This window comes from Aegilops tauschii, chromosome 4 (assembly GCF_002575655.3).
Source record: "Aegilops tauschii subsp. strangulata cultivar AL8/78 chromosome 4, Aet v6.0, whole genome shotgun sequence".
NCBI classification, from domain to species: domain Eukaryota; kingdom Viridiplantae; phylum Streptophyta; class Magnoliopsida; order Poales; family Poaceae; genus Aegilops; species Aegilops tauschii.
In genome coordinates this window covers 253,999,722-254,011,584 of record NC_053038.3, presented here as the reverse complement: position 1 = coordinate 254,011,584, position 11,863 = coordinate 253,999,722, and the positions used below count along the sequence as shown (strand labels likewise).

At 44.1% G+C, this 11,863-nt stretch overlaps 1 long non-coding RNA gene across 1 annotated transcript; it reads left to right on the top strand.

Annotated features, from left to right (window-relative positions):
• Positions 1 to 5,917: 5,917 nt before the first annotated feature.
• LOC109743279 (uncharacterized) lies at positions 5,918 to 11,173 on the top strand. The gene is made up of 2 exons (XR_002228041.4): positions 5,918 to 7,413; positions 7,548 to 11,173. It is a non-coding gene; the product is annotated as an uncharacterized lncRNA (long non-coding RNA).
• The last annotated feature ends 690 nt before the right edge of the window (positions 11,174 to 11,863 follow it).

Below are 11,863 nucleotides of genomic sequence, written 5' to 3'. Positions count from 1 at the left end.
ACCTATGGTTCGACCTCGGGGCCCAACCTGTCGGTCGAAAACACTCCACTAGCCACAATGCTTCATCATGCTAACATGGCACGGAGGATAGGTGTTGTTAGCTCCGTCTCGACCGGCCACAACGTCTCTTGTTCTAAGCAATTCTTCTATTTTCCAAGCATTTTTTAGTTATAATAACACCACGGCAAGCTCGCACCGCTCTTCGTGTGTGCCCGTGCGTCTAAAGGTTAGACGATGGAGAGGAGAGAGAGATCGCAGACATGGGACCCACCAGTAAGTGAGTCAATGGTCATGCACATGTTGACGAGCCACTCCCTTTACTCTACTCAACGTAATACTGTATAAAATCAAGTTATGGGACAAAGCCAACAACCATTGTTGTTTCAGGCTATCGACTTATGCTTTATAGTCCAGGTTGCCAGTTCGAATCTCGTCTTTCAGGTTTGTTAGTTTTAGGTCCAAATTTGATCAATAACAAGTGGGACCCCCGTCTGTTGTTCCGATATTTCAATGTAGGATGGTTTTTTTGAACAAACACTTTGAGCGATTAGACAAGTAACGACACCAGTTACACGTATTTTGCAAGTTTAGAAACGAACATGACATCGGCATAGAATATCATATCCACCCCGCAGCTTAGGTGCTATCGTGATACAAGTTTTTACGTCGTTGGATCTAAGATTCAATGGCTTGGGAGTAGTCTTTGTAATTATGTGCAATTTCCAAACTCTCCAAGGTTTTTTTGCAAATAAAACATTCAGGCCTCGTGTGTGCCGCTACATCTTGGATCCAAAGGCTCCCAGTAGCTCATATTAGGTGTTCCCCGTAGCTTAATTAGCCGCTACGGTGATACGAGCATCTAGGTCGTATGATCTGTGATCAGATGCCACATGCGTAGTACTTGTACTTTCTACACAATTCCCAAACTCTTTAAGGCGTATATTGCAAAAATATTCAAACCTCCTACTGTGAGCCGTTAGATCTTCGGGAATTCGTATCACCATAGAATCTACGGTGCGGGAGCACCTCATATTCTCCCGTGCGAGAAAACATCAGGTGCTCTCGCAGCTTGGATGCTATGGTGATACGAGCTTCGAGGTCATTCCATCTGAGATCCGATGGCATCTGAGCAGTCTTTGTGCTTATAAGCAGTGGCCGAATTCTTTGGGGGCTTTTCTGCAAAAAACATTCGAACCGCCAAGGAGTTGTTGGATCATAGATCCAACGGCTCTAAAGAGCTTGTATCACCAAAGCATCTAAGGTGTGGTAGCACATGATATTCTAACATACAAGAGAATATGAGGTCCTCCTTCATCTTAGATGCTACGGTGATACGAGCTTCGAGGTCGTTGGATATGGGATCCAAGGGCATCTGAGTAGTTTTTGTACAAACTGTGTGCAATTCTCAAACTCATTAAGGTTTCCTGTAAAAATATTAAGACCTCCTACGAGCTGCTATATCTCAGATCTACAAGCTCCAAGCAACTCGTATCAGCATATAGCTTCTAAGGTGTGGGGGCACATGATATTCTCCCGGGGAGGGGGGTGCACAACCAATTGGTGTTTGGGAGGGTGGGGACAAATATAATGTTCAAAAAATATAATCTAAACAATCCTAAATAGAGCTTCACAATTTTATCTAAGGTCGAGGGGTTAACCCCCGACAATCTAACATAGCTCCGCCTATGCAAGAGGTGTAATGCGAGCGAGGTCAATCGAGTCATTTATAGAGGGAGAGATCGAGGGAGTGTGGCCTAGCGTACACTCGAATGTTAAAGACGATACACCGAGATATCGTGTGGCGAAGCTGTGGTGAGGGCTGGAGGGAGATAGTTACTGAGAGAGTGGCCTAGATAGACTTTGTGTGTGTGCGCACGGTGAAGGTGTTTTACAAAGGCAACACATGTGTCTTGAGAGAGAGAGAGAGGGAGCGTTTGTCATGGAGGGCACGACGAGGTTGTGTATGAGAAATACATTTGTTGAGAGTGTGAGGGCGGGAATGACATAAATGGAGATCGAAACGTGAAGAGCAATAATGAGCGTGTGTGTGTCGGATACCAATAGTTGTATTAACAAAGAAATGAACATCAACCGATACATGAAGTATGTGTGTGGAGGGGTGGGTGGGGGGGTCAATGGAGAGACCTAAACACAACATTTGCATGTATGTAGTACTAGACTTAATATTCATGTTTCAGTTTCCTGTTCATTTTAAATATTGAATTGAGGACCATGCATGGCTTACATTTTACTCCATTCGTTCCTAAATATTTGTCTTTTTAGAGATTTCAAATGGAATGCGACATACGGATGTATATAGACATATTTTAGAGTGTAGATTCACTCATTTTGCTCGGTATGTAGTCACTTATTGAAATCTTTAAAAGACAAATATTTAGGAATAGAGGGAGTATTTTTGAATTCGTGTCATACATGCATGGTTTGAAAAAATAGATGCATTATACTTACTGGTTGTTGTTATATTCGCGTGTGTGTGTGGTCATATGCTTGATACATACAAAGTTTTCTCACCACCATACCGTTCATATTTTAAATTTGAATTTGCAATGAAAAAATTACTAACGATACCATGAAATGTGAAATTCACGTTGAGATCACTATATCACAAACTCACTCTAATTCAAGAACTCGTCATAAATCAATTACTGTGCCTTTTGGAATGATCAGTAATTTGCAAGGAAACTACATGCATTGTAATACATATAGATTCGTTCAGCAATTTAAAAGATTCCTTTCGTATTCTTGAATGGTAGCACCTGACGGCGTACCAGCCAGACCCGGGTTCATGTTGATCCTCAAAACAAAACCGGGCTCGTGTCCTTCTGGTGGCGTGCGTGGTATGCACATTAGCCAACCCCAACCAGTCGAGCCTCCGCATTTTGAGTCGAAATATCTAGCGGCCAGAATTCCAGCCCTAGGAAATTCCCCTCATGTCCTCGGTCCATAATGACTACCGATGAAGAATGGAGGGACCCTTTAGTAACTAGACAACGTTACCTATCGTGTCGAGCACGGTTCAATTCCCTCGGTCGCCGCTACCCAAGGTCACCCGTCAACTCCATTGCCTAGTACTAATAGGAGTACTACACCAGGATGAGCACAGAATTGAGCCCCGTTTGTTCATGCCTAGTACTTGAGTTAATATATCAGGCAATGCACTGGTACGGAGGGATTATCCTTTTACTCTGCATATATAACTTGTCTGAAGTCTAACTAAGCAAAATGTTTGACCAAATCATTTTTTAAGAAATATTAACATCTACAAGAGTAAATATGTATCGCTTGAAAATTTATTGCATGATGCAGGTTATGATATTGTTTCGAATCCTGGATTTTAAAATTCAGAAAATCCAAAAGTGACCTGAAATTCATGAAACTGAGCATGGTCTCGTGATATGGCACACATATGCTGTTTTAATTTTTTTTGTTCAATTTGAGACAAGCTGCTTATGAGAAGTTGCACAAATGAAGATCCAAGGTATTTTGAAACAAAGACCTATCACGTTAAGGCGAACGCTTTCACTATTCAAACCATGGACGTTTACGTGCAGCCACGAGTCCCGCTTCTTATCGACAGGTGCCGTCCGAGCAAGCGTGTGAGTCGACGGGAGGTGTGCGAGCAGACCGCCGCGTCGGCTGACCGGGAGGCGTGTGAGCAGGCCGCTACGCAGGCTCACCGGGAGGCGAGCCCTTTGACCAGGCTCCGCTGCCCACCTTTGTCCCAACTGCCCCCACTTTTATTGGCGCCGGCGCCGCAGTTTAAAATCACCCCCGCTCTACCCGGTATCGCTACAATCTTCTATCTTCCTCTTCGATTCTCCTGTCGTCTACCTCCAACCAGCCTGACCTAACTGTACGCCATGCCGCATCACGATGGTCTGCCCTTAGTCTTCCAGTTTCCTGTGGAAGACACCCAACTGGAGTCTCAAGAACATAAGGCGCTTTGGGACGAGCTTGAACTGGCCTTGTGGGAAGACTCCACGCCTTTCCCCGCTCCCGTCGCCCCGACTGCGCTAGCGCCCATCCCCGTGGCATTGATGGGCTGGGAGCCGCACATTCTCGCCGAGCTTGATGCCACTGGGTTCCACGAGGTCCCCGCCAACTTTCACACGCCCGTGTACCTACCAGCGCATGCGCCTGCGCGTGCACTAACGCGCGCGCCCGTGCCGGTGCCCGTGCACCTGCCAGCGCATGCGTCTGCGCATGCACTGACGTGCGCGCCTGTGCCGGTGCCCGTGCACAGGAATGTCTCCGCCGCGCTGTTGCCAACGCCTGTCCTCGCGCGGCTGCCAGTGCCCCCCTCAGCGGCATGGATCACCGCCGTCAACCGCTTCCTTGCACCAACGCCGGTCGCCTCCTCCCGCCAGTTGACTCGCTCCTGGAGACCGAAGTCTAGAACATACTGGCCTTCCATGAAGTTAGGGCCAACATCCAGGAATACGCCAACAATGGCGCAAGACGCCGCTGTCGTCGTCGCCGTCGGTCAGTGGCCCGACGACACACAAAGCACGGCAGAGGAGCCGCTTCTCACCGCGAGACGCCCCAGCCACCGCCGTGTAATCTAAATTTGCCATGAAAAACGTTCGGATTGCCATGATTAAAATCCAAACATTTGGGATTTATTATTTCCGTTTATTTTAGTTTGATCGTCCTATGAATGTAAAGTCGGAGACAGACTGAATGAAATCTATGATTTGATTGATTGAATATTCTGCTAGAGCCGTATCAAATTAAATATAAAACATCATCAAGCCACATGTATTCCTTCTCATCGCAAACATTTCATATTAAATACCACGTCAATTCCAAATATTTTTTTAGGGAAGTCAATTTCAAATACTTCTAGGATGTGACTAGTCCCCTCGTTTGAGCACTAGGCGATACATTTATTTATCAACGCATTTAATTATTACGGAGTAGTAGATAAATAGTACTACAACTAGCCTAACTTGTCTGTCACGGTCACTTTATTTTCTAAACTTGTTACATGTATAATACTACTAATACGTGAAACTGGTTCCGTAACTTGTGAACGCATCCAAATATGGTCAACGGCAACATCGCTCGCGCGTTCTTCGTATTTACCCGTGCGTCTAAACGTCGAAGGGGAGGAGAGAGGGAGAGAGCAGACATGGAACCCACCAATAAGTGAAGGCGAATAGTACGTGCTAATGATCCGGTCCCACTAATGTACTAAAATTAATATTAGAACATGGTATCCATTAAATAGGCTATGATAATATAAAAACATTATATCAACAAAGGGGTACAACAAACGTTACTACTATGTTGCCTATTGACGTGCGGCTTGAAGGCCCTGGTCGCATGTTCGATCCTCGTGCTTTTTAATTTTTAATTTTTAATTTATATATGGGTCCAAATTTGTTCCATGACAGGTGGGTCCCTCAGTGTATAGTTTGTAGCACTTTAATTTGTGGGTTGAAATTTGTTCCATTACAGGTGGACTATCGATGTGTAGTTTTGTAGCTTATTTGTAATAATTATTAAAGAGAACAACATAGTTTTTTTTTGCAAAAATACCATTGTGCGATGATAAGCACATTTCATATACATAATTTTGGCATAGAAATATACCATTTGTTGAGTTCTCACCATCAATTCTTGCTATGAAATATTTAATATTTGAATGATATTCATGAAAGAGCATGTTGACTAGTGAATTGTTTGTTTTGCAGAAAAGTGCGCAAAGGCACTATAAACTTCAAGATTCGGTCGGATTGCCAAACGCGGCGAGACTTGGGGCTTGAACGAGAGAACGAGGGACCCGAGCGAGAAGAAAAAAAGTAACCGAGGGGCAAAAGAATGATAGAAGGATCTTCTTGTGAAGAAGGAAGAAGAGATGAAGGGCCAATTAGCAAAGTGGCAGATGAGAGGAGGGGATCAAATCCCTAGCGCAGCCTCAATTCCCGTCGGGCCTGGCTACATCTCCTCCTCCCCCAACCTCCTTCTCCACCTCCGGCCGCCGCCATGGCCTGGTCGGCGTGGTAGGTGCGCCATCCATCTCCACCATCTGCTTCACAGCACCACCTCCTACCACCACATCCACCATCAGCGCCTCCAACCATCCAGTCATCACCGCCGCCACCAGCGCCGCATCTCCACCACATCTGCAGCCCATCGGCTGCTCCTCCTCTCTTCTCTCAAAGCCCCTGCTGCTTCTTCCTTCTCCAACCACCTGTTGCTGCCTCCTCTTCCCCAAGCCCAACTGTTGTTTCTTTCTTGTTGCGCCCCTGCTTCTTCTTCCCCCCCTCCTTGCTGCTACTCCTTCCTCTCACGTCCCCTGCTGCTGCTCTTCTTCTTGCGCCGATCTGCTGCTGCTCTGCTTCCTCCACTAAACTGCTGCTACCTCTGCTCCTTCTCTGAACCGAACTGCTGCTGCTCCCTCTCCCACGAGCCTGTTGCTGCTCTTCTCTCCCTAATGCCCTTGCTTCATCTCTGAACCCATCTCTGTTACTGTTCTTCTTCACCAAACTCTCACTGCTGCTGTTCCTTTCCTTCACTCTGTTTCTCTACATTCTCAAGTAATTTTGGTGTACCATGATTGTGTGATGACGAGATATGTTCAGTCCAGAGACACGTTATTGTTCTTGCTTATTTGTAGCTCGATGTGATACTAGTACTGTTATGTGTTTGTGTTCACTAGTTAAATTTATCACCTATGTACTACTTGCTGTAGAAACTTGCTACATTTTATAGTCCTTGTGCTAGCCATGTACCTATGATACAAGTGTTTTTTATGTGATATATATTTGTTTTGTCCTACATACTTGTTTCTTCCCTCTGTTAAATGTTAAATAGTTATATATATGTTCATGTCTTTTCAATTCCCTAGCCGTTGATGTATGCCTGTGTTAGCATTTTATTTCTCAAGTAAAATGAAAACACCAAAAAATACATTGAGTAAAATCTGAAACTCCCTATGCTAGTTTGTTATTTTCCCCGTTGATAGTTTTCTGGAACGATCTTAGATAGTTTAGGTTATTATTTTCTTGCAATCTTCTCTTACATTTGTGCTACCTAGCTTTAGCCAAGTACGGTCATCGATTTGCCTAGTCCCTGAGGAGAATATGACATCCGTAGTTTGGGCGTAAAAACCCTGCTATACTTACAATTGATCATTTTGGCGCCGTTGACGGGGACTAGCATCGAGCGATTTTGTTTGGCTATAGACTAGGTTTTACTTGTTTTCTCTTTGTGCCTTATATTTGTGTTATATCTCTTACCCCTAATCACTGTTCTAGTTATCTTTTCTTTCTTTTATTGTTCATTTTGTAGGCTGAATTGTCTTCTTGGAAATGGCATTCTACTCAGATCATCATGCTTATGTGAGCAATAGCACAAATAGCTCGGAAAGTGTTGAAGACCTGATAAGTAAGATTTCCCATCAATTAGATGATTTAGCTCGGTAGCGAGGTATTGTTTTTTAGGATAGGCCTAGCTCTTATTATCCTTATTCTAGAGGCCATCCTTATGTTGCTCCTACATGCCATATTTGTGGATTTCAGGGCCATTCACCCACTGAATGTCAGCGTGGTTACTCTCACCCTCCGGATTGTTTTGGTATGAGCTTTGCTCAACAACATAGCTCATGCCAAAACAATTACACACATGGGTGGCCTGAAAACCAGAATATGCCATATAGGAACAACAACCCAGAGATCTCACCGTTTGCTTCTAGTAATCATATGCGGGGATTTAGGTATGGATAGGAGAGCAACAACTATGCACCACAAAAATTTTATTCACCTCCTACTCATATACTCCCTCTGTTCCGAATTACTTGTCGCAGGTATGGATGTATTTAGATGTATTTTAGTTCTAGATACATCCATTTCTGCGACGAGTAATTTGGAACGGAGGGAGTACCTCAACACCAGGAGATGTTGCCAATGGAGTTAAATGGTCCTCCATTTGGTCAACCAACACCTTCAACACAAGTGCCCACACAAGATGATTTTGATGATATAGGCAAGCTCGCATTGCTTAGTCTCGAGTTCACTTGGAGTGCTGAAGATGATCCAATTAGGCCGGTGATACTAGATGAAGTGAAGAAGATCAAGAGTGGGAATGAGCTAGTGGAAGAAGTAAGGAAGATTGAGAAGAACATCAACGCTGACAGCACTATTTCTTCACAGCTAGAGCTGAGTATTTCTGGGATATTCCTTGATACATGTGAGGTCCCAACACCTTCACATTCAGCCGAGCAAGATAGCGAGAGTCCAGAGGAAGAGATACTTCAGATCCAAGAAGAAATTCTCGAAGCCAAGACACAAGATGTGATCCAGAGCTCGAATACCCAAATGAACAAGTTGAAGATCCAATGTTCATCTCTTTCAAAGAAGTAAAAGAAGCTGTTGTAGATGAAGATGAAGAACCTGAGATTCATTTGCCTATTGTCATACAAGAGCATGATGTGTCAGGTTCATCCAATCCTCTTAATGACATGTCCCATTATGTTTTGTTTGATTCTACCTTGCTTTACATGATGCCATCACTTAAGGTAGATTTGAAGAAGTGTTTGCTTGGATATGATGATACATATACTGTTGGTGGCATTGCTCGTATTAATGATGATCACACTTATTTTTCTCATGCCAAACCTATGCTTAAGGATAAATATCATCTTAATGCTAGTATTGAGCTTGTTGATTCCTATCATACTCGTCATGTTCTATATTACTATGCTTATATAATTGGATATTCGATTGACGACTTAGAGGGCATCGACCCTATCACTCGTAGTTGTTGTTTGTGTGAGTCCTATTTCAGGTTTTTGCTTCTGCACCGTTCACTTCATGTTAACCAGGTTCGAGGTGACATTCCCTGGGACCCTGGTGGACTCGGAGCATGGTGATGAGGAGAAGCAGGGGGGCACACACGAAGAAGATTGAAGCTGGAGCGTCCATGAGGAAGCAAAGGAGAAGAGCTGCAGTTTAGAGAGTGATCGAGCGAGTGCTACTTCATTAAGCCCGGTGAGCTGTTTCATGACCCATTCCAAATACTATCATCATCCATTGATACATGCTGAAATAATTTGACATTTGGGTTGCTTGAGCCATTTCTTAAATAGTGCCATGCTGAATTTTACCTTTGACATATGGTGCTTGATGTGAATATGTGAGTTGATTGTTGAATGCCTTGTAAACTAGTGATCTACACAATCCTTGCTTTGCTAAAATTAGTGAGAACTATTAGTTTTTAGTGCTCAAATCCCTAGTACACTAGAAAACTGTCATTTTCTGCGTTTACTATGATACACCTAGATCACCATGTTTAGATGCTGAATTTGTGCCAAGTGTGTTCCCATTCAGAGCAATCACCTAACCACTATGGAGTAGCATGCTATGTTCCCTGAATCGGTAGTATGTGAACGAGACCTGGATGAGTGATGATTCGTGTTTCCTTCTTGTATTCATTTGTTAAATAAGTAATAATGAATAAATAAGTCTGACTACCTACAGTAGCATGTCATGTTCCCTGGATCGGTGGCATGTGAGATCGGGTTAGCTTGGGCAGTAATTAATAATAAAAATGTAATTGTCGAACCAGGTGTATACCATGTTCTCTGGATCGGTGGTATGTTCCTTTGGGGAGACAAATAAAAAAACTAATAATTGGTTGAGCCAGGTGTATACCATGTTCTTGGGATCGATGGACTGTTCCTTTAGTGAGACCGATGAAATATTGTTCTCGGGATCATGCTCTCTTTAGGAACCATTTGGCACAGTCATCATTTAAACTTGTTGATCCTCTTTTATCATTGTAAAAGTTTAAAATGGTCATGCTTACTAGTATGCTACTGCTTTGTATTACTCTTAACCATCAATTCTCACTAGCTAAGTCCAAAGCATGCATTGTTTGGAGATCTACTTCACTTGGTCATTCTCAAGTCAGGTCACTGTTCACTATCTACTTGTCATATTCCTTTACTTGAGGACAAGTAAAGATTTAAGTGTGGGGGAACTTGATAAGCACATTTCATATACATAATTTTGGCATAGAAATATACCATTTGTTGAGTTCTGACCATCAATTCTTGCTATGAAATATTTAATATTTGAATGATATTCATGAAAGAGCATGTTGACTAGTGAATTGTTTGTTTTGCAGAAAAGTGCGCAAAGGCACTATAAACTTCAAGATTCGGTCGGATTGCCAAACGCGATGAGACTTGGGGCTTGAACGAGAGAACGAGGGACCCGAGCGAGAAGAAAAGAAGTAACCGAGGGGCAAAAGAATGATAGAAGGATCTTCTTGTGAAGAAGGAAGAAGAGATGAAGGGCCAATTAGCAAACTGGCAGATGAGAGGAGGGGATCAAATCCCTAGGGCAACCTCAATTCCCCTCGGGCCTGGCTACATCTCCTTCTCCCCCAACCTCCTTCTCCACCTCCGGCCGCCGCCACGGCCAGGTCGGCGTGGTAGGTGTGCCATCCATCTCCACCATCCGCTTCACAGCACCACCTCCTACCACCACATCCACCATCAGCGCCTCCAACCATCCAGTCATCACGGCCGCCACCAGCGCCGCATCTCCACCACATCTGCTGCCCATCGGCTGCTCCTCTCTTTTCTCAAAGCCCCTGTTGCTTCTTCCTTCTCCAACCTCCTGTTGCTGCCTCCTCTTCCCCAAGCCCCACTGCTGCATCTTTCTTGTTGCGCCCCTGCTTCTTCTTCTCCCTCTCCTTGCTGCTACTCCTTCCTCTCACGTCCGTCCCCCTGCTGCTGCTCTTCTTCTTGCGCCCATCTGCTGCTGCTCTGCTTCCTCCACTAAACTGCTGCTGCTCCCTCTCCCACGAGCCTGCTGCTGCTCTTCTCTCCTTGATGCCCTTGCTTCATCTCTGAACCCATCTCTGTTGCTGTTCTTCACCAAACTCTCACTGCTGCTGTTCCTTTCCTTCACTCTGTTTCTCTACATTCTCAAGTAATTTTGGTGTACCATGATTGTGTGATGATGAGATATGTTCAGTCCAGAGACACATTATTGTTCTTGCTTATTTGTAGCTCGATGTGATACTAGTACTGTTATGTGTTTGTGTTCACTAGTTAAATTGATTGCTATGTGGAACTTCTGTAGTTTTGTAGCTTATTTGTAATAATTATTAAAGAGAACAACAAAGTTTTTTGCATAAATACCATGGTGCGACGTGGAAGGTTAGAAAGGACGTGCGAGAGAGCGATGACCGAGCTAGAGGGAAATCAATTGGGGGAGGTGCGGAGGTTGTAACGGTGTTTTGAGTAGTTGTGGGCCGAATGCTACGAAAATATAATCTAAACCCACTGGAATAAATGCCTTCACAAATTAATCCAAGGTTGGAGTACCCCTCGCAATGTAAATAGATCTGGATCTGCGAGCGATGGAGAGGTAGCTTCAATGTGTGGAAGATACAGCGTGAGAAAACGAGGTTAATCGAGACACAGATAGATAGAGATACAAAGTGAGTGTGGTCCGGCATTCGTTGAAAAGATATATATGCTCTAGAGGGATATTGTCCGATCGAGCTTTTGGGAAGGGTGAGGGCTGTCAGATAGAGCTTGAGAGATGATCCAGTCACAGACATGTAGATATATTTTGTGCGTGGGAGGAAGCAAGGTCAATCAATTACATAGATAAAGGGAGAGAGATTGAGCGAGTGTGGGTCGTCGTGCGATCGAAAGAGTGAGATGGGTTGGAGAGAGTGACCTAGAGAGACGTCGAATTGGGCTCAAACATGGAGATATATTGTTTGTGTCTTAGAAAGAGCGAGGTAAATCGAGACATACATAAAGAGAGAGAGAGACAGAGAGAGAGATTGAGCGAGTGTGGCCTGCCATGAGGTCGAA